Below are 26894 nucleotides of genomic sequence, written 5' to 3' on the forward strand. Positions count from 1 at the left end.
CTTCTGATGACAAAAGCAGGCTTATAATTCTTTATTTAATGCATTACATAAAGTAGATTTAATTTAAAAAATGTCTGATTGCCTTCACAGTTTCATCTCTGAATTACTTATCCATCAGACATCTCCACTCATGAAATACAATTTTTTTCAGTAAGCTTAATATTGGCAGACTGAAAATGAGAAATAATATCCTCAGATGTTTTTACTATGGTGTGCTACTTTTCCTGAAACCCTAAAATATTTTTCAGTGATGAGAAATCAACAAACTTTTTGAAGTATTAAGTATCAGTGTTTTGGGTTTTTTTAAGTTGGCTGTAAAAATGAAAATTTGATTGGTATAAAATCTTGCAACAATAATTGTTTCTTAATACTTCTTATTTGCCTAAAGTGTATTTTGAAATTTGTGTTTTAGTCATTCATACTAGATGATGATTCATGGAAATATTAAAAAATATTATTCCAGATGTCTAAAAATTATGAGGTAATTTTTTTCCTCAGATGTTTACATGTGGAAAAGTGCTGTATCACTGAATTCTTGCAATATTTTAAACAAACTGATTCGGTTTCAGTGGAACTATAAAAATATAGATGCTAGTAATGTCAGAGAAAGTAGATACTTCTTTCTGGAGTATCCTATCTGGATTTGCTACTTCTCAGTAGAGTTCTAATTAGTACAAAGACTTCATATTGTTGCTCTGGCAGAATCAAGACAGCAGACATCTTTCTTTATACTTTCTTTATTGCCATGATAGGGTCAAAGGATGTTCATGACAACTGTTAGGTATCAGTAAATGATCCAACACTAAAAAAAAATCATTTCTGAACAGCTATTGGATTTTTAAATAAGTGAAAACATTTTTTTTTTAAATGCTCATTTTTCTAATAACAGTAAATGCATGACAAGATAAAAGACTTTCTGACAGAGAGACTATTATAAATGCTTCTTAGCATTGATACTTACACTGGTCCGATACATCCAGCAATTTTGTAGCTTAATTTAACACTTCCAAAAAGTTAATTTATCATAGAATATGCCAGTCTGGAAAGGACCCGTCAGGATTATCAAGTCCAATTCCTGTACCTGTGTAAGGCCCCCTCAGAATCACACCACATGCCCGAGAGTGTCAAGCAAATGCTTCTTGAACTCTTGCGTCATTCTCCAGGAAGACAAAGTCAAGGATACAATGGACTTATCATTCTTGTTTACATCAAGCTAAGATAGAAGAACTGCATAGATTTCCTTTGATGGTACACAAGAAATAGAAGGAAAAGGGAAGACAAGTCTCTTGAACAAGTGAAAAATAGAAGTTCTTTTCATTGTCTTTTCTAAAGTATTAAAAGGTCAGCCTGGGATTCATTTTGACACCATTTCTAATAATTAAAAGTATTTTTATGTTCATGTCACATTCAGGTAACAACACTGAGAAGAAATAAAATTATACCTGTTTGTAATACCTGTTCTTATTTGCCAAGGATCCAGGTTGCTCAGGTAAAACAGGAAGATCAAATTACAAGGACAGCTGGAGTTTTATTTTCAGTTCTAAGTTAAATATTTTTATTAAGTGCATACATCTGCAAGCAGTTACACCTTTGAAAGAAAACACAGGTTTTGAAAAGAGCTATGGCCTTTTTATTGTTCATTCAGTAAGTTGCTGAAAACATCTGCTGCTTCCAGGTGCTATGATGTTAATGGAGGGGAACTACCATGGTTTAAATTCCTGGTTAGGTAATATTTTAGACATTGTATTTATGATGTTCTATTAATGTACATATATTTCCTTAAAATCCTGGTTGTTCTAAAACTTGTATGCATAATTGCTGCAAACTTAGTCCTCTTCAGCAGGAATGTCTCCAGACCACAGGCTCTGACACAACTCATTTGATGCCTGAAATCCAGGTGTCCAGTGTCAAATGAAAAAAAAACAAAAACCAAAACCAACTAACTTTGTATCAGTTTTCAAGTTCCAGAGAGCCCAAAAGACACAGCGATACTGATCTTTAGGGAGAACTCTGTGAAAACCAATTACATTGTTTAATATTGTAACTGTAAAGAATGAAATAGTATATAGGATTTCACAAACATTAATGGCTTTGTAAGGGGTTTAATGAAGGCTTTGCTTAAGAACGAAGTGAAAGAGAGTTTGATGTAATGATATATGATAGATAAAAAATTTATGAGTCCAATCTTGAAAGAAATTTAACATCTCAGCTTCATTTATGTTTTGCATGATTTGCTGAAAAAGTTTCTCTTTCCAAATCACAAAATCTGAGGTCCTAAATACTCTTACATTTTGCTACTGAATTAGATGTGAGGAATAAAGAGGTAGATTTCCAGCACCCCGAGTTCCACTGACTTATAGCCAATTTACATAAGAGCAATATCACACACTAAACACATATGTGTACAATACTGAGTTAAACAAGTACAAAGAACCAACATACTGGGTTAACACTACCAAATATGTAAAATGTTCTCTATACAGACATCTCTACACACTGGTTTTGCTTAGAGTAGTTACCTCACCAGCCTAATAAGAACTGCCATTAGGTATTTTTGTGTGCTCATGGAGGGCAGATGTGGGAGGGGTGCTTGGGCTTTTTCCGCTAAATTTTTTTAAAATTTTCCTCAAGGGAAATGCAAATTAATTCCACAAAATATTTATATGAATCAAGTATTATGCACTGGCTAATTGTGCTTTTTCTTATTTTCTAACTATGCAATACACTTTGGACCTCAAACTTCTAGGAAAAAAAGTATCTTAACTCTTCATTGCTTGGACCATTATCATCTTGATATATGCTTTCATTACAATTTCTTACTTATTCAGGTAATTAACTAAACACCACTCACACTCTGCTTTCCAGCTGCTATATTGTTGTTCTGCTTAGGTATGTATTAAATTAGAAACAGGCTGACATGAAGATTATTTGCATTCTTTAGAGCTAGGCAGAATATTTTCTCCTTAAAAATGTCATCTGTTTCACCATTTATATGATATGATGACTTAAGCACAAGCAGCTGCTTTCTGTCTCCATTATAATGAAATGTATAAAACAGGGAATAGAAGATGAATGAAAATCCCAGTACATTTCTCTTTGTAACTTTATTTTCTCTAAGAAAAAAGTCTTTAAAGCAAGGTCATTGGTGAGTGAAGCAACCATGGTTATTAATTCAAGCACTTAAACATCGTAAGTTGTAAAAATCAAAAAAATACTTCAGAAATAATAACTTAAAAGTGCTTGATTGAAGTCCATATTTTCTATACATTCACAGATGAAGTGTAGGAAAACAGGCTGGAAAACATACACATTGTGTTAAGTTCATAGGCAATATACTAAACCACTATTATTTGCAGAACATTTGACAAACGTTCCTGGAATATTTTACCATGGTAAAATTAATTTTATATATAAACTTATGTTTATATATAAACATATAAGTCCTTATGTATAGATATTTCTTTAAGCTCTTTTTTATACATTTTTAATAAATAAGCTCTTTTTCCTGCTTAAATATGAGATATCTTTGTTGTCAGCCTCATAATGAGTGGAGGTCAGAAGAAGCCTACAATGAACAAAACAAATCACTGTTCTTGGAGCAGCTGCAAGAGATAAGGGCACCTTTTGATGGAATCTGTTCCCCACAGCTCTTCAGAGTGCCCTTTGCATACCCCTCACAAGTGCATGGGGTGATGTCTACCTTGATGCCCTCTGGCCTCAGTTGCCTGACAACATATCTTTCGATAATATCAGTGAAAACAACATCTGGCCCCTCTCATTTCAGGGATTATAGCTCAGAGCACTGTCCAACCTTTCTGACTCCTTTTGTTGACAGATTATTTCTGTGTTTTCAGTGATAACAAATTTGAAAACCTGCCAAGTGAAGATGATAAGTTCAAAGATTTTTCCAGCTTAAAGTGCAGCTAGTGTGACACCTGTCATCTTCAAGCACAACTCTGATAAAGCTGTCATGTGGAAAAGTTGGCTACCTTTTTAATTTTCTTTCAGTCTGAGGGGCAGGAGTACACAGTGAGTTTTGACCCAGCCAGAGAAACATAGATCCCCTACCCCAAAACTGTAACACATTATACCAAGAGCCTTGCACTCAGCTTTGTTTCCTGAGTTCTCATGTCAATATTAAAACTAAAATTTAAAAGTAAGCTATGACCCAAACTAAAAATAATAGTGTGGTAGAGAAAACTAAACCTTTGGGGATTTTTGAACTGATCAGGACTAGTAATAAGTATTCTTCTTATGTTATGATGTAGTATTGCTGTAATAATAATAATTACTAATTCCGAATAGGAACACATCACTGAAATTAAATTTTTGAAAAATGACACTAATATTAAATGAAGAAGGAGCTTTACACTGCAGTTAGCAAAGCTTGGAAGCTGAGTGGACTTTATCTGCATAATGCAAGGACTGGTAGGATATAGATACAGCTGTGTGATGAGTTTAATATAGAAAACAACTAATCTAGTTTCTGTATTTCTCATAAGAAAAATATTGAAGTACTAAAATCAGATAAGACAAATGCAATCCAATCAAATATATTATGAACAGCTTTTTCAGATCACAGTCCTGAACATTTTTTTTTTAAACTGTGTTTTGATATTTTCTAATTGCGTTTGTTTAACATCACTTTTAAAAATTTTGTTTGTTCGTTTGGTTGTTTTTTTTATATATTTTACTTTTCTACCATCACTTTTAAAAACTGCTTCGATTTTTTTAATTGAACATATTCAATATTACTTCTAGACAATATCTCACATTTTACTATGTTGGCTTTATCTAATTGTGAGAAAAAAAAATCAACTGCAGAGCAAGGTGGGCACCTCAGATGGCTGAGCATAATGAAGGCATAAGATTAATTGCCTAGCATGTTACAAATTGTGTGACTCATACACTCAAACTCCTGTGTATATATACACAGTAGACTTGCAAAAATCAGAATTACTTGGGCAGAGCTGCCTGTTCTCTGAGGTTCCGCTCCACAGTACTGAATGAGGTTCAGCTCACAGTGGTGAATGAGTGCCATCTTAATAGCAGTGTACAGTTGTCCCAGTGGATTGTCAGTGCAGAAGTTTCCAGGGGAGAGTAGACAACAGCTAGTTGTCTTGTCATGAGTTGAAAGCTGGTGCCAGCTGAAAGCAGGACACTTGTCCTAGAACCTCCCTTACAGCTTAATCTATCTACAATTTATTATTATCACTAGTACTCTTTTTATTGATATCTTCTGTGCCAAAACACATATGTACCTCCCATTAGTGTTACTAGCCAACCACACAGTAAAAGTGAGTGTATTTATCTCATCAAAATTAACCATCATGATAACACTCAAATTTCAGATTAAAAAATTCTGAAAACTAAGGATAATTTTCATTATTTCAAATTTCATAATTAATATTCTTGTTGTATCCAGATCCTTTATTCCTAGGTCAAACATGGAAGAATTCAGAAGTATCTTTACTTCTAAATGCAAACATTTCATGACTCACATGAATGGTCTATAAAAAAACTGGCTGAGGAAAACCTCAGCTACAGCTGGCCAGCTTTCTGCCAGCTCTGAGCATGAGATTTCAATGGCCAAATATTTTTCATAGCTGTAATACTCTCTTACATGTTCCCATCAAATACAGGACAACTGTATCAATAATATAGTAATTTTTCTTGTTTTCTAGTAATGCCTGATTCTTTATTGCCAATCTCCTACTTTTATTTTTAAACACAAAGAAATCCTTCTGCATGAATTTTTTTGCTTCTTAGAAGTACAGTAATTGTTCAATTAGAGCAATTTTTTTACAAATATATCAAACCATGATATCCACAATTAATGACATTCTAATCTCGTTGGCATATGTTTACCATTTAAATAGAATTTCTAACATCACTGTTACCTATTGGAGTAAACAGGCATTTTTTTCCAAGATATATTTTAAAAGACTCTTTTGTCGAGATCTCAGAACCTCAAGATGGAGATACTCTAACATATAAAAATGTTTTCAGTTTCTATATTACATTTCATTAAAACAAAGTAAAATAGTTTGATGAGGAAACTTGTAACAGAGAATTTAAGTTTCCTGGGTCAGGCAAAGCAAATAAAAGCTTGACACAAAAACCGCCTTTTGCCTTTGGTCTCAGTGAACAGAGGAAAAAGAGAAAGGATTGTCCTTTCTCTATTCTGCCTTCAGAGCTGAGCTCCCAGAATAACCCTGCAAGTGGACAGCAAGAATGCTTCCTTTTCACACCCATCTCTGGGGCTTCAGCTGGAGTTCACTGTCTGCTGTAAGCAGATTTTTAAAAGCCTCTTGCATTTTCTTCTCACTGCTGTGAACTAAGTGCTTGCTTACTCTCTGCATTCACACGTCTACTTCATGCTCCAGGTTGTTATCCAATCTGAGCATTTTTATTAATATAGGAGAAGAGTCAATTAATACTTCCTTCCAGATATTTCAGTCTGAGCGTGTTAGATGCAAAGTTAGTAACAGTTTGCTCAATTACCATGAGATACTCCTACTTCAGCAGAAGGCAGGGAGCAGGAAGCCAAAGAGCTAAGTTAGACTGTGCTATAGTATGGCACAGCTACATATGACACTAAGATTTTCCATCATAATACTATTGCCCTGTGGCCACAGTAGCAACAAGCACCAGAAAACTTCCAGTAAAAATAACTCTAAGAGAATGGAAATGAAGCCCTTGTAATGCTTAAAAGCTGAAACTTATTAGACTGCTGAATAAAATTCATCTCATTAGTTCTACTGTATAGCAGAGAAGGGACTATCTGCTTTAAAAAAGTCCAAATATTCAGAGTGCAGGCTCACTTGATCAAGTTGTTGCTGCTGAAGTGACTGATCATTAGGTGGACTGTGATACCAGTTCATATGTGTGTTCATGAGTCACCCAGTTCTTTCAGTAAAACTGAAGTTAAAGTTAAAAAAAAATAAAATGTTTCAAATGGAAACACTGAAGAAGAAATGAAGAGATGCAATCTCATCATGTTCAAGGATTAAAGAGAGGTATCAGATACTTCTAAGCATAATCACTGTTTAAACAATAGCTCCACCTTTATTTATTGCTAAACATTTTCTCCTTCTCTATGTGTCCAGAATTCAGTGACCTAGAACATGCCCCACAAGCTTTTATTTTTATAACATGCCCCACATGTTATTTTTGGCCTCAAATCTTGCAGATTTCAACAAACAATTTTAAATTTCAGACTCTGGCTTTTTAAAGATTTGAAGTTCATCCCTTCTCATGGCATTACATACAATGTAATGCAGTACATTTTGTAGTAGATTTTCAACACAGGAAACCTCATTGAGCCTGGACACAGGCAGGGTTGAGAGGCTGAGAGCTCTTTCTGGATTGTGTAGGTGGTGGTGCACAGCCATTCTTTGTTGGTGAAGTGATTTTGTCTGGGGCCACACACGTGCAACACTTACTGCCAGTAGCATATGCTTGTCTCAAAGCTCAAGCCATGCATGTCTGAGTACACAGGGCTGGTACAGTGAAACTGCAAATGGCTCATTAAATCAGTAAATCCACAAGACACTGCCCACAGACTGAACCGCCATTGTACTGATAATCATTTTGACAGGACTGGAGAACCAAGTTTCTGCCCAACAGACTAAGGATGAAAAAAGATTACAGAAGTGACTACATGTTTCACAGAATCTCAGGAGATTTTCTCTCATCACTCCAAAAACCACAGTCACTCATCACTTGGAGGCACTCTCTCCCACCTGCTGCAGCAAGACACCCCAGGTGGAAGCAACAGCAACCCAAAGCACATTGCTTGAGGTGAGACACACGTGTAAGCAGAAAACAGGGGCTGGGTTCAGGAGGTTTATCTTTGTCATCCTGCTCCACTGTGAAGGTCAGAGAACCACAGTGTGAACTGCTGAGCAGGGAGGAAAACACTTAACTGGGCTTGTTACTCAAGGAGTGTTTAACTGAAAACATTCCTTACATGAAATGGACAATTGAAAGCGAGTCATAAAAGCAAAATTCATGCTCTGGTGTCCAGTGATACAAGATCAAAAGTTATATTGCAGTATGCCATGAAAATGTGTAGACTGTGTGTAACCCTGGAGATAAAGACTAAAACAGAAACTGCTTGTTTTTAAGTTTTTTTCAGGGCTTTAGAGACACAAAGTACCAGCTATTTCCTTTCTTGAATTGCTCCTGAGCCTGCAAATATTTGAAACCAAATTTAACAGAGGATGTTGAGAGCAACTGAACTGGTGTCAGCAGGACTTGCTTGCAGTGCATGGTGTCACCAGATGCATAAATCTTTTCAGGGTGACAACTTGCATGTCCACCCTATATCATGTTTTTTCTGTGTTCTCTGCTCTCTTTGCATTCCTGTCTACAAAGAGAGGTAATCTGTGGCCTGAGTACTAAAAATACTACGTAATGAGTGGTGATATTTAAATACAATGAACTCTATAACAAAATATAGCAAATCTATAGCAGTAGCAAAACGGAAGACTTCAGGAAGTCAGTCTTTATTTTGCTACAAGCAGATATGCTCAGACAACTGCAGGATCACTAAAGAAAAAGTATTAATATTATAAAATCATACTACTTTTAATTTTTTAAGTCAACATTTGTTTTTCATTAGCATTCATGATCCCAGATGCTGTGGAAAGACTTTTGCATGATTTTTCTTCTCAGAAAAGTATAATCTGAAATTCATGTACACACGTAATTAAGGTAGTTGTCTATTTAGAATATTATATCATTTGAAAGCAGAAAGAAAAAAATTAATCAAACTGGTACAACTTTTCTTATTCTATTTTTAGTTAATTTATTTGTTTTCTTTAGTTCCTTGTTTCCTCTCTGGCTATAGCTATTTTTGTTTTAAGCTCAAATTTTTCAGTCCAAAATAACACATGATAGCATGCTACAATTTCACAGACCTAATTTGGATATCTCTATCAGGCAGTAATTTGCAATCAATATTTTTGTTTGTTTGCTTATTATAAAGAAATTTATATACTGAGCTGCACAGCAGTTGCATTTGTTTTGCATTTTGTTTTGCAATGCATTTGCATTGTCTAATTTTTTATGTGTGAAAAATATATAGCATATTTTAATGCTTATTGAGTTTGAGAAAAGTAGTCATCTGCTATTTTTCCTCTTATCGATTTTAATTATTCCACTGTTATAATAGGGTAGCCTATTGACTTGAAATTTGTTCCTGCCTTGTGTTGACTGATTTGCACTCTCCTGAACAGAAAAGAAATTGTGAAGTTAAATTAGCCCAAATACATCATGGCAACATCATTGAGTGACCTAGATTGGTCACAGCAACTCCTTTATCTCTGTTCCTCCACTGACTTGTGCAGCCTCAAATTTGGAAATTTCCTAACTCATAGAAATACATTTGTTTGAGTAGTCTCTGACTGTTGACCTACAGAGAGAAGGGACAAAACCAAAACTGAGGGTTCCAGGGTCAGAAGAATAAGATTTTTTCCTGTTATTTTTCCATAGTTGGAAAAATAACACTTGGAGTTCTGGCTTTTTACTCTGATGAGACAATTATAACCTCTTAAAGTTATGAGCCCTCACTTAATTAAAGAAGTCTCTTATAATGTGTTCCTTTCAAACTAAGACACAAATAATTTTACTTCTCTCTATATATATATTCTTTAGTTCTTAGTAAGCCCCATTAGATTTCTTGATCACAAGGGAACACTGACTCATGTTTAACTTTCTGCCCACCAGGATTGCTTGGTCCTTCTCCACAGAGCTGTTCTTCAGCAGGTCAACCTGTAACCTGTACTTGATATATGAAGTTATTCCTCCCTAGGTGTACAACCTGTAGTTGTCTTTTTTGAACTTCATGAGGCTTCTTTCCACCCAACTACGTAGTCTGTCCAGGTCTCACTGAATATGACACTCAGCACAGCTTTCTGGAGTGGTAGCTATTCCTCCCAGTTTTGTATCATCAGCAAACTTGCTCAGGGGACACTACCCCTTCCCCCAGGTCACTAATGAATATATTGTACAGGGTTGGACCCAATACTGACCCCTGGGGAACACCACTACAGGCTTCCAAATAGATTCTGTACTACTGATCACAACCATCTGGGCTCGTCCATTCAGGCAGTTCTCAATCCACCTCACTGTCTACGCCTCTAACCCATACTCCTCTAAGCATTGCAATGTGGATATCATGTGTCAGAAATGTTGCTGAAGTCAGGGCTGACAACATCCAATACTCTCCCTTTATCTACCCAGCTCATCATGCCATTGTAACAAGTTATCAGATTTGTTAAGCATGATTTTCTTTTGGTGGATCCATGGTGACTACTCTTGATAACCTTCTTTTCCTCAATATGCTTAGAGATGACACTCAGAATGAGCTGTTCCATAACCTTTCCAGGAATGAAGGTGAGGTTCTCTGGCCATTAATTGCCTGTGTCCTCCTTCTTGAAGAGTAGAGTTACACTGGTTTTTCCACTCCTCAGACACCTCCTTCTCTCTGTGACCATTCAAAGTTGATGAGGAGTGATTTAGCAAAAGCATCTGCCAGTTCCCTCAGCACTCATGTGTATATTCCATCAGGGACCATGAACTTATGGGTGTCCAGTTTGCCTAAATGACTTCTCTTCCAATCCTCCTCAACCAAGGGTGAGTCCCCCTTTTTCCATACTTCCTCTCTTGCCTCCAGGATCTGGGATTTACAGCCTTTGCAGTTAAGACTGAAGCAAAAGAGGCACTCAATAACTTAGCCTTCTCTGTATCAAGAGCAAGCCCATGTTTTCCTAGTTTTGCTTTTGCTAGTGGTGTACTTGAAGAAGCCCCTCATGTTGTCCTTGACGTTTTTTGACAGATTTAATTACAGTGATTTAATTACAAGTGAACTTTAGACCTTCACTGCATCCCTGCATGCCCTGGCAACATTCCTATATTCCTCCCAAGTAGTCAATCCCTTTTTTCATACTCTGAAAACTTCCTCCTTTCATTTGTGCTTTTTTTTCAGAAGCTCCTTTCTCATCCATGCAGGTCCCTTTACTCATGTGCTCGATTTCCGAATCATAGGGATACATGAATTTTGAACCTGGAGAAAGTGGTGCTTTAGTATTTTAGATATATTTAATATTTAGATATTTGAGATATTTACCATATCTCTTGGGCTCCTCTGTTTCCAAGAGCCCTAACCCCTGGGATTCATCCAAGCAGGTTACTGAGGAGACCAAATCTAGATCTTCTGAAGTCCAGGGTTGTAAACTTACATATTGATCTGTTTTTTCCACTCAGGAACCTGAACTCCACCATCTCATGATTGCTGCAGCAAAGGCTACCCCCAACCATCACAGCCCAAATCAATCCTTTACCAGCAAAAGCAGCACATCTCTTCTCATTGGCTCCTCCAGCCTCCTGTCAAAAAGTTGTCATCAGTGCCCTGCAGGACCTTCATGGAGTGCATGTGCATAGCAGTATTGCCTATTTACCAAATATTTCCCATGAGAAGAGGGTCTATGATTGTGAGGGTGATTTCAATTGTCTATAAAAGACTTCATCAACTTCCTCTTCCTGAACAGGTGGCTTGTGATATTAGGCCTTACCATATTAACTTGCCCCTTAATTCCTACCTATTAGATCTCAGGTCCTTCTTCATCCTTCCTAGGCAAAGCTCAATACATTCCAGGAGCTCTTTCACATAAAGAGAATTTCACCACCACACTTGGCTGGCCTGTCTTTCCTAAAAAGTCCATCCATGACAGCTTTCCAGCCATGTGAGCTATCCTGCCATGTCTCTGTAATTCCAAGAAGATCATGACCCTGCAACTACACACAGATCTCTAGTTCTTCCTGTTTATCCTGATGCAGTATGCATAGGCATACAGGTATGTCAGAGGTAATATAGCCTCCAGGTTTCCTTGGAGGATCGCAGAAGAATCCACCATAGCCATAAACACCCTTGAGATGTTTGGCCTTGTGTTGTCGTTTTGGAAGGCAGCTAAGTACTATTTGTCACAGCTCTGGTTGGAATGACAGAGTCTATATTCCATAGCACTTCACACTCTGTTTTCCTGTCCTGTTCTCAGTACCTAGGTCTCTTGCACTCCCTAACTTGGCAACACCCAACACTCTTAACCCTGTCTTGCAAAAACTGTCAGCTAATGACAGGTCTCTTTTCTCTTCCTCAGGTCTCCTTTGCTCCAGGAACCTCTCTGTTGGCCTCAATTTAGACCTGAGCCACAGGATTTACTGTTGCCCCCACTACCTCACTCACAAGCTAAGTGGTGCTTTTGGTATTGCCACACAGAACGGATACAAATCACCAGCTTCAATCAGGGTTTAAAGCAGCAATTAGGAGACCCTTGTATCTTTATTGTCTTATTTTTATCACAGTAACATACAGGTGTCATCTCTGCACTCTTGGAAATTATTCAAATTAAATCTGTCGCTTATAAAATGCAGTATCTTTTGTGATGAAAGAATGTATGGCCAACTAAGTGCATTTTTCCCTAGGATTAAACCATACAGAGACTAGCTAAATGAATGGTTAAAAAAAATTTGTAGCACTGTTGATAACTGCATGATCTTGCGACTGACAACAGTCATTTGCCATTTGTTTATTAATCCACCTAAGAAGAAGCAGCTACTTCCACTTGCTGTCTACGTTGCAGAAATGGCTAGAGGCCATTAGAGGCCATACTTAGCATCACTGTATGAATAGAACTTCTGATACAAAGTTTTACTTAAACATCCTTAGAAAACAAATCTTAAAATCTTAGTCAAAAAAGGTTAAGCACAAACCCAAAGAGTGGGGAACATTTTTAAATATAACTGAAATGTTGTTCTGAAATTATAGCTTCTCTTTTTCTGGCTTGAGCTGCCCAGTTTAAATAAGTAGTATATTAGCTGTAGCCTCAATGTCAGATCACATAATATCTCAGTTGTTTACAGTATGTGCTGTTAGTATAGATCAGAATCAGCTGTACTAGGATCTGTACATGCTGTGTTAGGCTCAGCTTTTGCCTGGAGGACTTTCCCATTTAAGAATTCAGAAAAAAATGAACAGATAGTGTGAGAAAGAAATTCCAGTTTGTGTGTGTGAGACACAGGCTGTGGTTGTGGAAGTGGTCTGACATAAAGAGAGAAATCCCCATAAAATTCATCCCATACTGCTATAATTGAAATTTTACTTTCAGAAGGTTTTAGGGCTTTCTAGCCTCCCCGTCTCTGTATGCCAAGGAAAAATTCTGTTGCCTAGAACCCCTCCCCTGCTCACCAAGGTGCTTCTGAGAAGTTCCAAACAGATAATTCTGAATTCTAGCAAGCCTCTTCCAAATCAGAGTTTGGAGAGAGAGGGAAGGAGTCCTGCAAGCCAAATCATAAAGCTTTGGAGATTCATCCATCATTATTGCTTATTAACATTTTTTCAATAATTAGAGTAATCAAAAAACAGTTCCTAGCTTTATCTGAAAAAACATCTGTGATAAGAGAAAAAAACTGAAAAAAACCTGTTTACATAGCAAAACAGCTGACACAAATTTATAATGCTCTGAACCTCTATATACATAATGGCAAGTGCAGACTGAAGGATAGCAGAAATGGGATCATTCATTTCAGATAATTAGAATGCAAGTGGGTTAGACTTGTTCAGTCATGTGCAAAAATATTCTCATAAATGACAGTCCATTTAAGTGATGGTGTCTCAGCTGTAAATGTTTCCCAGCATACAAACTAGAGACCTCTCTCCTGTATGAGATTTTCAGCCAAGAAATTAAATGCTTGCTTATGGATGATAGTTTTTTTTCCCTGCTGTTTGCAATCTGGCCATGTACAAGAACTGAAGCAATTTATGGCACTGATCAGTTTATACTGAAATATAAATCAGTTAAACAAAGTGACGAGCAGATTCAATAGCTGTGACAGATGACTTTGTTGTTGATAATATTGTAAGCAATGATACTGTGATATGTTGCCCCTGTGATGACATCAGTAATACCAAGTAAAGTGTTCTAGGGAGTATTTTCTGGCATTCAACTGACTGGTGGAAAAAGTCTGGAATCCAAAAAAATCACATCCCCCTAACTGCCAAGAAAGGGTCCCACTTAACTAGAGTATGGTCTTCAACACACGATGATGCCAAGGGATTTTTTGGGAGACTGATGGTGGACCAGGTTGAATATCTGCCAGAAAGCATACTATCAACTGAAAAAGACATGCAAATATGATATTTGGAACATTTCCTAGGATGGATTAATATACTAGTGCATATATATTTGGCAATTTTTTTTCATATTTTTTTCTAGAGAGAGGAGAGGAGAGGAGAGGAGAGGAGAGGAGAGGAGAGGAGAGGAGAGGAGAGGAGAGGAGAGAGAGGAGAGGAGAGGAGGAGAGGAGAGGAGAGGAGAGGAGGGAGAGGAGAGGAGAGGAGAGGAGAGGAGAGGAGAGGAGAGGAGAGGAGAGGAGAGGAGAGGAGAGGAGAGGAGAGAGGAGGAGAGGAGAGGAAGGAGAGGAGAGGAGAGGAGAGGAGAGGAGAGGGAGGAGAGGAGAGGAGAGGAGAGGAGAGGAGAGGAGAGGAGAGGAGAGGAGAGGGAGAGGAGGAGAGGAGAGGAGTGAGGAGAGGAGAGGAGAGGAGAGGAGAGAGAGAGAAGAGAAGAGAAGAGAAGAGAAGAGAAGAGAAGAGAAGAGAAGAGAAGAGAAGAGAAGAGAAGAGAAGAGAAGAGAAGAGAAGAGAAGAGAAGAGAAAGAGAAGAGAAGAGAAGAGAAGAGAAGAGAAGAGAAGAGAAGAGAAGAGAAGAGAAGAGAAGAGAAGAGAAGAGAAGAGAAGAGAAGGGAATGTTTTCTATTTATCTGTCTTTCTTATTGATGACAATTATTTTCATGAAACATTTTTTTGAGAAATGTGTTTTTAATATGATTGTGTGAATGTCACAGAAAAGCCAGTTCTCAAGAATGACATTTTTACTTTGCTGATTTTATATTGAATATTGTGTAGATGGAAGGACAGGCAGTCAGAATTTACATATTTTCCAAAAGTTTATACCCAGACTCCGAGATTTTCAGTCCAGCAGTTATTCAGAGTCATAAAGGAATAAAATTTCTTATCCACTTGGAGGTTGCAGCTTCACTTTTAAATATTACGAAAATATGTAAAGTAAATTATATCTTTGGTGGCTTTCAGGATATTCTCCACTCATATGGAGAAGATCTTTAAGTTGTTTAAGTTTTTTGTAGTAAGTCTTAGAAGGCACAAAGAGATTCCATTTTTGATTAGTTTTGTTTTCCTCTGCTTATATCTACAGATCAAGTAACAAGCAGGCTAACAGCCAAAAGAAAATGCCTTGATGTCAGCATGGACTACAAGGAGGTAGATCACTGTAAATTCAGATTGAGATTGTCACAACAGCCATAAACAGAAAAGAAAGGCAGAAAAACAGGATACATTCTAATTAAGGAAAGAAAACGAGTATCCTGTCAACTCTCTGTATCACTGTATGTTTTAGACCGAAACCAACTTTCTTGTTAGCCATTATTGTCAGGAGAAGATGTGAAATATTTTCTATTTTATACTGACATGGGATCTAAAACGCAATTTCACTGTGTTTGACTTTGGTATCATTTTCCTAGATGCTGAACATAAACACTGATATCTCTTCCCCCTGTAATGAGCAGCAGAACAGTAGTGTGACAGAGCAGAAAACAAATAAACAAAAAAAAACATCTTGACCCTTTCCTCCAATTCAGAAGCTTTTGTATCAGTATGGTAAAGTTTTCTACTGGAAATTAGTGCCTTGTTTCATTTGATGCCTTAGCCTTCTCATTGTAGATGGAAAATATAAATTTTCATTGTGTTTGAAAAGTTTCTGCAGCAGTGTGAGAAAAAATAGCGTGCAGACCTGTAATATAAAAGGTAAGATTTAAAAAGGGTGAAAATAGCATAGCAGGATAGGATACCTCGGTATTGGATGACACAGCAAAGAATACATTCAGACACATATGAAGAAAAGAAAAAAAGTTGTTTGCTAGCTTTTGATTATTGACAAGAGAAGCTAGTAATATTCTTGTTAAATCTGAGAGTTCTATTTGCACACAGAAATTCTGAGAAAGATTCTGAAGTACGTTTAAAAACATTCAGTGACTGGGAGATAAGACTGACTTCCTAAAGAGAAAGAGTGAAAAATCAAAAAAATAAAAAAATAAAACAGTTGTCAGTGTACATAGTCACAATGTGTCTGATACAAAATTAGAAATAGAACTTCTGCATCTATTTGAATCATTGGTATTTTATTAAATTCCTACTTAAAATATTTAGATCTGACACAGAATTTTATGTACTGTGAAGACGAACTACATATTTTGTGAGAGGAAATGTATGAATACATTAAATCCAGAATGACATGTGGGCTCATCAAAACTAGGTACTCAAAGAGTTACGGTGAATAATTCGATGTCTACATGGAGACCAGTGATGAGTGGCTTTCCTCAGAAGTCAGTACTGGGACCAGTGCTGTTCAACATCTTTCTTGGCAACATGGATAGTGGAACTGAGTGCACTCTCAGCCATTTTGCTGATAAGGCCATGCTGTGTAGTGTCATTGACACACTGGACAGAAGGTAGGTCACCTAGAGGAACCTTGACAGCCTTGAGAAATGTGCCCATGTCAACCTTATGAAGTTCAAAATCAGCTAGTCCAAAGTTCAACACCTGGGTTGGGGCAATCCCAAGCAAAATACAGTCTGTGGGGGGGATGGATTGAGAGAAGCCTGAAGAGAAGAACTTGAGGATGTTAGAGGACAAGAAGGGCAACACGAGCCAGCCATGTGTTCTTGCAGCCCAGAAAGCCTGGGTCCAGGTTTGTAGCTAAAGAAGCATGACAAGGAGGCCATGGGAGGTAATCCTCCTTCTTTAATTGACTCTTGTGAGACCCCACATGGAGTACTGTGTCCAGTTCTGGATCCTGCAACCCAGAAAAGACATGGAGGTTTTCGAGGAAGTTCACAGAAGGGCTATGAAGATGATCAGAGGGCTGAGGCACTTCTCCTATGTGGACAGAATGAGAACATTGGCACTTTTCAGCCTGGAGAAGAGGAGACTTAGGGGGGACCTTATAGGGGCCTTCCACTACCTGAAGGAGACATACAAGAAAGCTGGGAAATGACATTTTATAAGGGCATAGTAAGGTAATGGTTTTAGAATGAAAGAAGGAAGATTTAAGTTAGACATTAGTAAAAAAATATTCTCTGTGAGACATACTGGCTTGTGTCAGAAATAGTGTGGACAGAAGTACTTGGAAAATGATGGTCTCCCTGTACTTAGCACTGGCTAGACCACCCTTCAGATTCTGTGTTCAGTTCTGAGACCCTCACTACAGGAAGGACACTGAGCTGCTGGAACAAGTCCAGAGAAGGGCACCATAGCTGATGAAGGATCTTATGAGGACTAGCTGAGGGAATTGGGCTTGTTTAGCCTGGAGAAGTGGACACAGAGGGGAGACCTTATTGCTCTACACAGCTATCTGAAAGGAGGTTGTATTGTGGTGGTTGTTTGTTTCTTCTCCCTAGAAATAAGAAACAGGACAAGAAGAAAAGGATTCAAGTTGTCCCAGCAGAGGTTTAGATCAGAAATTTCTTCACTGAAAGGGTTAGTAAACCCTGAAATAGACTTCCCATAGATGTGGTTGAATCACCATCCTTGGAGATATTCAAAAGATGTGTAGTTTAAGTACTTGGGAACATAGTGTAGTGCTGGACTCTATAGAGTTACATTAATGGTTGGACTCTGTGATCTTAGAGGTCTTTTCCAACCAGAACAATCCTGTGACAATGGAAAAGGTTGTCCCAAAAAGCTGTGGATTCCCCCTCTCTTGAAGTGTTCAAAGACAGGTTGGATAGGGCCCTGAGCAACTTGATCGAGGAAAAGGTGTCCCAGCCCATGCAGGGGTATTGGATGACCTTTTAGGTCCCTTCCAACCCAAACCATGCTATGATACTATGATTCTGTAATAATATCCAACAACTTAGGCTTATTCAATACAACTAGAACAAAAGTTTAAATTATGAAATGGAAAAAAAATTTCTAAAGTTTTTCTTTTGCAAGAATAACACAGCTCTCATTGCTTTTATTGAAATTAAATACATATTAATTAAAAGAGAACAAGCACTGTTAAGCTACATTCTACATAAGGCAGAGCTGTACACTGAAAGACTTATAATTTCATTATACTCTCTAGTGAAATTCCTGGGTTTACTTTTTCTATGATACAATAGTTAACATCCAATCTCCTTTGAAATCAAATAAATGAAAATTATGTTTCATCATGTAAAATGCTGTACAGTTAGAGATTCGCCGACACTTGAAGAAAATTAGTATCATAGTTCCTGCTTCAGGGAACCAGTGAATGACATCAGGAAAATTCAGCTGGATTTTAGCTGAATTGAAAATAAGTATTGTCAGCTTGTTCTTTTTTCCTGATAGTTTGTGAACTTCTTAAAATACTAACTACATAAATAAATAAAGGCTCCTTTAAATTTCCCTGCAAACAACCTTGCAGACATTCAAACTCAAAAAGGAAAAGGGTTGGCTAAATATTGACAGACTCTTGATAATATATCTGAACATGCTGAACTTCCAACTGAGTGCTTGGGAGGTGAAAAAGCATTTGCCATGCAGTGGATTCTTATGAAGTAACACTAGATTTGTTTAAAGTCAAATATTCTATCAAGCAAATAATTGAGTTACTGGATTTGTTAGAAAATATTTGTTGTTGAATCTTAAATACTTCCACAAGGCAAATTATATTTAAATCTACACTAATTTTATCTTAATGAGACCCTATTAATATTGTATTTTACTTGATATTGATATTTGAATTACCCTTTAAAAGGTTCAACTTTAAATTATATAGTAATTTCCAGTAAAGACTGCCTGTCTCTGTTCAAAGTACAAACTTCCTGCTGACTGAATTCTCCAAAGCAATATGGTAATAGCATGTCTGGATAAGTCAGATACTACCTGTCCAGAAATGTTAAGACATATTATTCAAAAAGTAATTTCTTCATGCTTCTATAAGTGAAAAAGCAGATAAGACCTTTTTTCATGAAATGGAACGTTTATCTAACTCAGCGTCTCTCTAAACGGACAGTAGAGAATGGATAAAGAAAAAAATATAAGTAACAGCAAAAATCAGAGGAAATAAGAAAGAGAATGTTGTGATGAATATTAAACTAATTTACTTTTCAACAATGTGGAACTGTCTGTTCAAAAAAGGAAAAGAGAAAGATTTGACTTTTGATAATGTCCCTGTCTTTCACTGTGATTGAATTTAAGAAGTCTTTTGATATCATACATTTGGGAAATTCCTGCTTCAATAAAACACTTGGCAATTCAACTGCTTTTGTCTCTGTGTTCAGATAATATAGTTTAAATGTACCCAAGGTCATTTGGTTCCAGTAAATAAATGTACAAGTTTAACTTTTCATCTGCTTTGCTCACTTTCCTGTTGTTGGCTGTTATCTGCTTGATATGTCAGTCTGTGAAATGGTATTTGAAAAAGTTTTCTGAGAGAAATATATTAAATTGCTTTTATTTTTCCTTCATATCTCAAAGATGCAAATTGAAATAAAGTGAAAACCTCAAATGCAGCACTGATTCATTCTGCTACAGGGCTGTGCAAGAAGCAAGATGAGGTGTTAATTGTTTTTAGGTTCCCTTAATTACCATTCCTTTTACAATGTGGCTGTAGCAGATACCCTGGCAGTGCTTCCTGGCCAGATCAGAGTTGTGGCCTTGCATGTGGGAGCACAAGCAGTGGCTGCAGAAGAGGGCATGCTCTCTTTGCTACGGGCAGCTCTTGCTCTCCAAGCAGCAACTCATGATCTCCAAAAAGACATGTTTATTCTCACAATTGTGATTTTTGTCTTATTCCTTACCAATATATGAGAAAAATTAACAACACTCACCAGGAGATTCAGAAACTAAATGCTATAGCTACCAAAATGTGGTGCAGTCAGGCCAAAATAAGATGTTGGTATAATTTCCCAAATTAAAACTGAAATTGTAATTACCAACCAAGTTTTTAATTTCTGTATGAAACACCACTGCACCATCTACTACACTGTATATTGGTATTGAAGACTATATCACAACTACAGTTATTAAGCTCCTCTTACCAAGAATGAACCACAGAGCAACACTAATCCCAGCTACAAAGCCACATGTCACATACCCTGAATACCACAAGTATGGCATGATTGGTTTAATTTCTAACCCTGTGAAATTTCCAGAGAAAAAGTCTGTTTCCTGCTCAGTGAATCCATCTGGGCATCCTCCCGCTGGAGCCAGAATCCAAAATATTCAGGCGAATTAGTCAAAATTTAAACCTGGGATCAAGCTAATTATCTTAAGCCCCATGCTGGGTGCCACACATCTGTCACGGTTTAATGTTGGGCCCAACGGTTAATTCCGTTGGGCAGTTAACAGAATGACAGATGCTGATAAAGAAAGGAGAGAGAGTAAGGGAAAGAGATGGGTTGAAAACTAAACTAGCTTTAATGAAACAGTAATGATAAGAAAGGAAAGAAAGGAAAAATTATTAAATATATTACAAATATACAGAAAAATGATATCACATTCCTCCCCGCTCTCTCCCAATAACTCTCACATCACCACCGAGGCTGCAGGGCAGCCCTGGGAAAGTCCAGGCTGGACTCCTGAAGTCAGCAGCAGTCGGGAGCTGGAGGCAGGAACACACAAATTCAGGCTGGCACAGATCAGGACCACAGGCAGATGAATGGATGGAATCCTCCCAGGATGCTGAAGCAAACATGGACAGGTGAAGAAGGGCCGAAGGGAAGGGCAAAGGGAAAAGAGCAAGGTGAAGGGACTTGATCCTCATGATGACTCAAATTTATACCAAGTATGATGCGTATGGGATGGAATACTCTATTTGGTCAATTCTGGTGAACTGTCTTATCTGCTCCTTGCTAAAGGAGGGTTGCAGATGTGATCTTTTTACTCCTTTCTCTTTCCAAAGCATAAGATGCCCTTCAGAACTGAGCAGTGGCCTTGGTTCTGCAGATCATGCTCTAGCAGTAACTATAAACATTGAGCATTATCAGTCCTCAAAGCAGACACTGACTGAGAAACTGCTGTTAATTTTAGCAAGCACAGCTACTTATGAGAGACTTGGCTGAAAGCAAAATTACAAGACATAAAATTAGCTCTATCCTGGCCCAAACCAGGATAATAAAATAATTTTTGGTTGTGCACACTGAAAGCTAGAGGAGATTTGAAAGAGGAGTAGAGAGCTTAGATGGGGTAAATATTTTCTCTATGCAAGTCATCTGCAAAATGGCGACTTAGCTTGTCCATTCCTATGTACAACACCTACTACAAAGGGACAGTTTGAGATAATGGGGAAATAAAGTCTCAGGGCTCATTAGGCTTTTTGTTTATTATCACCCTTAACAGCAACCACACCATGCAGAACACTCTGCTTTTCATGGACAAAGCGTCCACTGTGGTACATTGGTTACCTGCAATGTGCTGATTTTAGGCTTCCAAGTACTTCTAGCTAGCTTGGTAGGTTTTTCAATGATTGTGAAAGACAAGAGCTTACAGGACACAGTAGTGTCACCCACAGTGCATCCTTAACAGGTCGTGCTGGAATACTATAACAGTAACAGAAGAGAGGAATTGGATCTAGGGGACTTTACATTTTGTAATACTCTCACAGTTTTCCATTATAGCATTTGAGCTCTGAAAAGCTTAGCTTGAGGCTCACAGAGCTCAGTGGAAGTGTGGGTAGTTCAAAGCTTACTAAATTTCAATTATGCTATCACAAAAATGTAAACTTATTTAACATGATTGATACTAACACAGCTGCTATAAAGTGAAGAGCTATAATTAATCCTTCTATCAACAGTAAAAAAAATATATAATAATTTAGTGCATTTTCTCCTGTTCTGTTCAGGAATAAAAATAACCTTATGAAGAACAATTGTTTCTTCCCAAATCACAGCTGTTACATATTGTGATAGTTAAAAATCATTTTAGTTTTGGTTTTCCTTTGCTTAGGAAAAAGAGTGAAGAATGATTCTAAAAAAATTTATCTAATTCAAAAGTTATTACAAAAGCAGGTTATATTATTTACATATATTGTATAAAGATATTGGTCAAATTATGTAAAATCACATTAACATTACATTCAGTTATTTCATCAACACAAATATTGTCAGTGTGATTTTGAATCCAGTAGAGGTTTCAGCTGTGATCCCAGATATCCTGTAAATAGTACCAATAATGGTATACTGGTAGAAGACATCAAAGTATGAAAGGCAGGTTTTATAAATTAATTAGAATAATACTGAATTATGCCTTAATAACTGCTGAACTAGTTTGGATCTGCTTCCAACATCAAATTGATGAGGATAAACAAGTATGACACAATCTTATTTGATATTTGTAGTTAAGTAAATAGGGTGAAAACTTAGCCTAGTATTTCTGTCAATGAAGAGAATCTCCTTTCTTCTATTTTGTTTTTATATTAAATCAAAAGGTAGCCATATTTTGCAGCTCTGAAAATACTTTTCTACAGTAATTGCTTCTCTACAGTAACTGCTTCATCACTAATATTAGATATATGATAATTCAAAATCAAAGATTTAAATTGGTTTTTTGCTGGTCTCTGTATTCTGTACTCAGAATACATGTTTGCAATTTTGCTGTTCTGTCCAGAAACTTCCATTTTCTCTGCCTTGTCATCTAGGGAAATCACTATCTCATGTAAGAGAAAGATTATTCTCACCGTCACAGAAAAGGCCCTTGTGAGAGTCTGACCTCACTGATTTGCAATTGTCTCAAAAGAGCAATTTTAAAGTGAATAGCCCTGGCTAGGGTGGAGGACCTGGCCTGGCCAGAGCTGAGCAGGGGGTGACACCCAGGAAGAGATAAGAACAACTGGAGACTACTCCACTTTTCTGGGGGCCAGCCTGCAATGCTGGGACCTCCCTCCAGGCACGATTACCCTGGCCAGGGTGGAGGAAGCCACCGTGGTTGTACTGATGCTGAGGTACCTGGCTGCATCAAAAGAAGCATGATCAGCAGGTGAAGAGAGTGATTCTTCCTCACTACTCAGCTCTTGTGGGACACCATCTGGAGTACTGTGGTTCAGTTCAGGAACTCCCAGCACATGAAGGACATGGAGCTGTTGGAGTGAGTCCAGAGCAGAGCCATGAAGATGATCAGAGGGCTGGAGGACCTCTCCTGTGAAGACAGGATGAGAGAGGTGGGGTTGTTCAGTCTGGAGAAAAGAAGGCTGGAGAAAACCGTATAGGAGATTCCTAATACCTAAAGGGGCTACAGGAAAGCTGAGGAGAGACTTTTTACAAGGGCTTGGAGTGGTAGGATGAGGGGAAATGGTCTTAAAGTTGCGGATTTAGGTTAGAAATGAGGAAGAAATTCTTTAGTGTGAGGGTGGTGAGATGGTGAAACAGGTTGCCCATGGAGGCTGTGGCCGTCCCCTTTCTGGAAATGTCCAAGGCCAGGTTGGATGGGGCTTGATTTATATGATGATTTATAAGGCCCCTTCCAGCTCAAACTATTCCGTGATTCTACGAACAAAGTTTGCATGTGCAGCCAGTACTAACCTTGTCACTTTTAGCCGAGCAGTGGTGATTAAGATCTCCCCCTGAGACAAGTTTTGCACAGAAAAAAAAAAAAAAAAAAGAAAAAAAAGAAAAAAAGAAAAAGAAGAAAAAAAAGAAAAAAAAAAAAAAGAAAAAAAAAAAAAAAAGAAAAAAAAAAAAAAAGTGCCCCTAAAAAGTAGCGCCCCTGTTCAGATCATTTTAAATGATCTAGTCCTCCTGAGTCATTTTTTTAGTTTGGGTTGTTGGTTGGTTTTTTGGTGGTTGCTGGGTTTTGTCTCTTTTCAAAGGCATTGTTGCGTTGGGTCCGGTTTTCAACAGACGTGTCTGCAATATTTAGCCATATTTCATTTTGGCTGTAGAAAGTACCTGTTGTTGTACCTCAGAAATTCTCTGTTATAGTTTTTTTTGTAGGCATTGGTAGACAGTAGCCATTTCAGTCTGAGATGCAATAACAGTGCTGGTAAGATGTCCAGCTGTGGCTTAAAAAACTGTGGCTTAAAAAAAAGAGCCTAGCCAGAATTCTTGTCTATAAATAAATAAAATTTAAAACAATCAATATTCAAGCTAAAATATATGTTGAAATTGGAGTTGTTCTCAATTAATAGTATAAAAAATTTGTTACTTCTTTTTGTTTTATGTTTGTTTGGGGTTCTTTTCCCCTTTTTTTAGTGCTTTTCCAGCCATATTAATATTTTTAACACAGGTATTGACTTTACTCACTGGCTTTGTCTCACTCATGAGCAACTCAGCAACAATTCCCCACTAAACTATAAGTACGACCAGATAAAATCTGAAGCACAGGTCAATTTTCAGCCTATCGCAGCAATTGTATTTAAGTACCAATAAAACTTACAACCTGCTGTCAATACTGAAATTCTGTATCCCAGCACCCTTTCCTCACTTCAAAAGCTGACTCAACTTTTCTAAAACACTCACCTAGCCCATCTCAGCAGATGGATGCTTGGTCTCCATAAACAGCAGGACAGGGCGTGCACCTACACAGCATCATGAGACCAGATGGGAAACAGCTCTCAATGCCCACCAGGTAACCAAATTTCCCACTACTGCTGCAGAGAGTAGGAATCTCTGAGCTGAACCCATCATATGAAAACATACTCTACTATCACAAAACTTTCTCTGCTTTGGTCATATAAGGTCTACTGGCAGATGCTCGCTCTTGAACTGATAACATTTATTTTTCCCTGTCTAATAGAACAGCTTGTTTACTCTATTACCAAAATGGGATGAATGAGGCATTATGGAAGAAAATAGTCACATTATAACCTTTTAACATTATTTTGAGTGCATCATTTCTCCCCTGTTGATTATAACCATACAGTTATTGAACTTTATTTAACATCTTTAGTAATAAATTTTAGAATATGAACAGTTTGCTGAGGTTATCATAAAAATAAAATGTCCATTTTAAATGATTCCTAAGTGGACATCAGTGGTAATAAAAACTAAAATTTGAAACATGTAAATTTAATAGCTTGTACAGGGGAGTATTATGCCTTTCATCCCTTCACTAGATTTTTTCCAGTGCTCTTAAATTTTTAAACACATGCTCAACAGAACAACTCCGGATTCTACTAGACATCTCCAAACCTCATTGTGTGGGTAGGGGCGTTTCTTGTCCCAAAGACACAGCCATCAAAATTATCCAAAGCAAACTTGTAGAGGATTTCAGAACAAAGGATATTAAAGCAATAAAAGATAAGGAGTGTTTAGAGTTGTGATTTTTAAATAGATATTAAGGAAGAATTACAAGGAGCTTATTATTCTGTCTAATAATACAGAAAGTGGGAAGTGTTTTTGTGACCTTGCAAATTAAATTGTATTGACCTGTGTCAATTTCATACCTGTCTCAAGATCTCATGAAATTTTTACTGAGCTCCAGAGCAGGACTATTTGCTAGAATCCATTCATCTCCATGGAAACAATCAAATATGTTCATAGCATCATGTGATATTCCAATGATAAACTTAACTACTGTCTATTAGTCACTTTTGCTTGTAGGTAACCTCTAAACAAAAGTAGTATGATTCCCTATCTGCCTAAATGGATGCACAGTGTATTTGTATAGCAAATTATATCTGAAATCCTGGAGAATTTTCTCTTGTGGCTGTATATGAAAAAAAACTTACCTGGGTCTTTAAAAAAGCAAACAAAGAAAAAGACAGAGAGGACACATGAAGAAAAGTATCTTCAGTGGAGTCCCATGTTGCCTCAAAGCTTATAGGAAGGAACAGTGGCCTTCACCCTTGTGAGAAACATCCAGGAAGATGTATGTTAAGAAATAGACTCTTACAGCTGCTTTCATTGAAGCATCATAGGAAGTTTGAATTCACAAGTTCCCAAATGGCAAAGCCACACTTCAAACCTGCTTCTTACAGGAGTCTACTGCCTTTCTGGGACTCCACATAAAGTTGTGATGAGAAGAATTCTTACTCTAGTACTCCCTTTGGTTTTTCATGTAGGCAGTGATGAACTTGCATTAGGAAGTCCAAGAACAATCAAAGAGAGACTTCAGAGCTTTGGGGCAATAGTTTTAAGTGATCAGGGCACAGGCATTGTTCTCCTGTCTCTCCAGTTGCAGGGTAGGATGAGAGAAGAAGGCTCAGTAGACCAGTGGATCAATACCTTTCTCAGAGACTGGTACTGTTGGGATAGAAAGAAAGTAAAAGAAATATATTCCGAATCTTGTTATTTTAGAATTGATTTTAGAATTAGAGGTAGAAGAAAATAGGAATGTGGAAACATGTAGATGTTTTATCTTGTAAAGAATGGTACTTTGTGGAAACATGTAAATGTTTTACCATGTAAAGAATGGTGCTTTGTTGGGAGTAAGTACTCAGCATTTAAGTAGCGAGATAAGGATAAGACTCTGCATATCAAAGTTAGCCAAGCATAGATAGAAGAAAGCTGGTAGAAAAACAATTTTGAAGCAGTCACGCACCAGATGGACATTAACCAAGAGAAGGAAGGTGAAAAGGACACAGCGAGGAAGACATCTTACTTCATCAGAGGAAGACTACCTACTTCATCCCCACGACCACCAGAGAGAGAGGCATGCAAGCGCAGAAGGGGCCAGTGTCGCAATTCACTGATGAAGCAACCTACACATACATATGTATTAGAAAACGCTGTAACCTGTTGAATATGTAATTAGATTGCGAAATTTTCTGAGATAAATTGTGGCTGAGATGTGACTGACTTCGGAGCCAGATTTGGGTGCGTACCCCTGGTTCCCGGGGCCTCAAAATAAAACAACA

Source organism: Calypte anna, chromosome Z, assembly GCF_003957555.1.
Source record: "Calypte anna isolate BGI_N300 chromosome Z, bCalAnn1_v1.p, whole genome shotgun sequence".
Taxonomy (NCBI): Eukaryota; Metazoa; Chordata; class Aves; order Apodiformes; family Trochilidae; genus Calypte; species Calypte anna.